Source organism: Castanea sativa, chromosome 1 (assembly GCF_040712315.1).
Source record: "Castanea sativa cultivar Marrone di Chiusa Pesio chromosome 1, ASM4071231v1".
Taxonomy (NCBI): Eukaryota; Viridiplantae; Streptophyta; class Magnoliopsida; order Fagales; family Fagaceae; genus Castanea; species Castanea sativa.
Window position 1 is genome coordinate 63,259,050 of NC_134013.1, and position 5,216 is coordinate 63,264,265.

Below are 5,216 nucleotides of genomic sequence, written 5' to 3' on the forward strand. Positions count from 1 at the left end.
CAACAGTTGAGCTCTTCGTTGTAGCGGATGGACGATGCAGTGAATGGGGTCATCTCTGTAGATGAGAAACCTACAAAATGAATTGGGTGGAAGAGTAACACGCCGGTGTGGTGTCAGCCAAACTGCCTCCAATGCCTAAGTCAGTAAGGGAGAAAGATTCTAGAGAGAAAAAGAGTGGAGGATGATTTCGTAGAGTATTTGTGTGTAATTAGGTGTACCCTAGGTTTCTGTCATCTTCTCATTTATAGTTGTATGCCTCATTAATGGGCAATGATGTGCTGCATTTATGCTCAACGGCTAGTGCGTTACAGAATCTTTGTCTGGAGGCCACAGTTCATTCTGTAACTGTTAGTCCGTCAGTTACATTTTGTCATCAATGATCGTAATAAATGAGTAACGTCTTCTCTGGGTGAATGACGACCTTTGTATAATGACGACCATAAATTCTTGGTTCATCAGAACCTATACCTTTTACACTTTTTAGGGTAACCTATAAAGTAACCGTTGATTGTTCTTGAGTCTAATTTCTTTTCATGTTAATTATAAATTCTAGCCTCCACTGGAAAACCCCAAACATGCAGATGTCTTAAACTCGATTGCCTTCCTGTTCACAGTTCAAAAGGGGTTTTTGGAACTGCCTTACTAGGAACCCAATTTAATAAGTATACAGCGGTCTTAAGAGCATATCCACAATGATAAGGGTAATGTGGAATTACTTAACATACTCCTAACCATATCCATTAGAGTACGATTGCGTCTTTCAGCTATGCCATTTTGCTATGGTATTACTGGCATAGTGTATTGTGTACAAATGCCATGCTTTTCAAGGATTTTAACAAATCAGCCTAGGCATTGCCCTGATTCATCATATTTTTCATAATATTCACCACCTCTATCTGATGTGATAATTTTCACCTTTCTTTCTAATTGTCTTTCTACCTCAATAACGTACACCGCAAGGGCTTCCACTACTTGAGATTTTTCATGTAATAAATAATATAAGTATAACATGAAAAATCATCTATAAATTTGATAAAATATTTTTCTTTACCAAAAGATGGAGCATCAAAAGGCCCACAAATGTCTGTATGGATATTTTCAAGAGACTCTATACTTCTTGTGGCACCTTTATACAATCCACACACGCACCAAGATCAGTAAAATCTAGGTTTGGGAGAATCTCATCTTTTACTAGTCTCTCTAACCTTTCTCTAGAAATGTGTCCCAACCTTTTATGCCACAAATTTGAGGAATATTCATTAATTAGGCTACGTTTAGTACCAATACTATGATGCAAAGTGAAAAGTGTTTCAGCAAATTCATTATGAAGGTTAAATTTGTACAAACCATTAGAAAGAATACCAAAACCAACAAAAGAGGTATTCTTAAATAAATTAAAACTTTTATTCCCAAATTTTATGAAATATCCAAGTTTAGGCAAAAAGACTAAATTTCTATAAAGAGAAGGAACATAAAATGTTTGAAACAAATCTATGTGTTTATTGGTATCTAGAAATAAATTATAAGTACCAATCGCTTCAATTGGTGCTTTCACCTGATTTCCCATCAATACAAAATTCTCATTTGGATTTATGGTCTAGATTGAAAGAAATCCCTGCATCGTATTTGAAATATGAATAGTAGCCCTAGAATCAAGCCACCAAGTATTAAAAGGAATTTAGTTAGTTTGATTCGAAACATACAGAAATATAACCTTTAATTAAAGATTTACCTTTTCTTTCAAACCATTGCCTTTGTTTTGGACAATCTTTCTTAAAATGTCCCGACCTTTTACAAAAGTGACATTTATAATCATTATTTTTCATCTTTTGAGGTTGACCAGTTGGATTAGGATCACTTGCCATGTGTGACCCATGGTTTAAGCCTTTTTTAGGCTTCCTCAATTTTCTTTCAACTCCTTGATTTATGAGATGAATTGACTGTTGTTCAAGTTGCTTGAGTCTTGCTTCTTCTTGATTAAGCATAATAGCCAATTGATTTACATTCCACTTATCTTTCATAGTGTTGCAATTAATTTGAAATGGCCCATACTGAGGAGGTGAGGAATTCAATATAAATTGAATGAAGAAAAAACTCATCCACATTCATCCCTAAAGTCTTTAATTGAGCAGCCAAATTTGTCATTTCAATCATGCTTTTGAATCCCATGCTTACCGTCAAATTTCATGGTGGTAAGTTTATCCATTAATGTACCTGCAAGGGACTTGTCAGCTTTTTTGAAACAGTCTTCCACATTTGAAAGGAATTCTTTTGCACTGTCAGTTTTAGGAAGTGTTGTCTTGATATTGTTCGCTATGGTCATTCGCATAAACATAATACTTAGTCTATTTGATTTTTCCCATGCCTTGTACAAAGCCTTTTCTTCCGCATTGCTTATATCAGTGCGGTTTCTTAAATCCAAGTGTTATATCATGATCCAGTATATCGAGGGGAAATTGAACCTATTCTTTCCAATATGAGAAGTTTGTTCCATTTAACATGGGAATAGAAAAAGCATGTGAATGTAGTGAAACAGGGACTGATACTACAAACAAAGTAATAATATATGCTCACTACATTAGTGCTAAGAGTTGTCGATTAAGGAACAATAAACCAAAATGAAACATATGTTTAAACAATGATAAATAGCATTACGGCAATTACCCTTGGGCTATTCTTATGGTAAACTATTAAATAGTTATGGTGATTCCCTTTCACCTAATAGAACTAATTAATAAAATATTCATAATTAAGTTGGTCAGTTACCTCTGGGTATCCGTTCTAATCTCAACCATGAATATTTACCAATTATCCTATTCCAATTAATTAATCACTTAAAAGTGGTGCACCTTTGGGCCAACCTAATATTCTTGTATTAAAGAATTGTGATTTGCAAAGTCACTATTTTTTTAACACTAGGGAATATGTGTTAAATTTTAATTATTTCGAGTTGTTATCTATGCGTCATTTCAATTAGGCCACTTTGGTGACTACCAAAACGTATCAAAATATAGACACCAAATCAAAATTAATGACCTTGCGTGAACGTTAAATTAACAGTGATATATTCATACTAATATAAACAATTATAATCACATAAAATCTCATAGAAAGAAAATAGTATCACTGTTGCTTTATACTAGAAACCAATATATACCAAAGTTATGTTTTGACTATTTAAATGGCTAAGTGACCAAGTATAACATTCTGCCACACCAATTAAACACGTTAATATCATTTATATATATCAGCACTAATTTACAATGAAGTGATGTAGCATTAGTGAAATAAAATAATTGGTTAAATTCCATTATAATTTGGTCCTTGTAAAACTGTTAGATCATTAAAAACATTCTGACCATTATTTTGTTTTGCGGCTTATGAAATACAAGCAAAAGGATGTGTTCCTAAATTGATTCAGGATTTATATACGGTGCTAAATCAGTCAATATTGTTGAAAAAACTACTTATATCAATTTGAACGAACAATACGGGAAAGTAATCAAAAACATCAAAGTTAAATTCATCGATATGCTATATTTTCGGCTAAAGAAACCAATCTATATTCTATATATAATTATATATCTAAAAGCTAAAGCGTAATGTTTAGTGTTGATGCACTACTATTGAGCCACATCAGTGCCGTATCATCAACTTTTTTTCAATATTTTCTTTTTCCTTTTTAATTATTTTTCTCTTTATTAATTTGACACTTTACAATTACACATTTTCTAACATTTACTTACTTTTACCTTTTTATCTCCCCACTATTCTATACCTTAACCTTACATTTTCTTCATCCCTTCATCTTCCTTTTATTTTGACTCTTCTTCTCCCCTTTTTTTTTGCAATAAAAATTTGTTATTTTCTCTTTCATTCAATCCATATTTTGCTCACATAAACATGTGAATACTCTCTCTCTCTTTAGATTAATTAATTTTTATGTTTAATTCTAATTTAGGTTGATATGATTTGGTTATATTTTAGTTTTTTTAATCTTTTAAATTTTATTTTCTTTGTTTGTTACATGTTATCCTATGAAATTACAGAATGATTTAATGTTATTCTATTATATAGCATGATTTGGATAAGTTGGTGTTTACAATTATACATTTTCTTTTGAATATTCTTCTACTCATCTTCTTTTATATAATTTTGTTATTTGTCCCACATTCTCTTCAAAAAAGGTAATTGTTCTCTCTCTCTCTCTCTCTCTCTCTCTCTCTCTCTCTCTTGCAACTCTATTTTAGATTGATGATTTTTTTTATGTGTCTATACTTTTGGATGATTCACTTTGGTGGTGTGTTTTTTGAGTTATTTATCACATGTACTCTCTATCCCTCTTATAGTTTTGGTTTGAGTTAATTTTTAGATATTTTAGAAGTGAGATGATTATGTATTTCAATGTCTCTATAAATCAATTGAGTAATATCAATTGTAAATTTGTTTTGAGGTTTGGTTATCATGACAATCTTCTTAAAGAGAATGAGAAATTCAAATAATTAATTTTGGAACTTAAAAATTTTAGTTGTAGAAAAAAAACCATGACACACTATACAGAATTTTGAATAATATAGATCACTTGAAAAAATGATAGTATTTCTATCTTTTATCTAAAAAAAATGGAATAATATCAATCAAATGCACCTAAGTTTTTCCCAAAAAAAACAAACTCAAAATAATAGAATGATATATATTTGTAGAGATGGAGAGATGAAAAATAATTTTAGAAATAATATCTCCAATACATTTTAGAGAATAAATCTTACATTATACTACTATTCTCACGCATTGCATGGGTTTGCGACTAGTTAGTTTAAAACGTATGACACTCATCAAAGTGAGGAACACGAAAGGAAATTCTTGATGATTCTACAACACAAGCTTTGATACGACACGTAAATGTTTTCTTTTGGTTGTTAGATTATCAACAACCATAATATAAATTCTAAGATCTTGAATTATCATGATTTCACAATTACACAAATTAATTATAAAGCTTACCTTGATCCATTGCTGAAATTTTCTTAATATCAAGTCTTAGTGTAAAAGGCACTTAATTCTTATAGAATTGGTTTCTCTCTCTTGACCTTCTTTTCTCTTTAACTATTCAGTGTGTCTAATGAGGTAGATGAATGTCTCTTTGTAGGTAGAGAAATGATCAAATTCTTTGTATCTATAACCTCCACTTGCCCATCAAAGTTGGAGTTAACTTA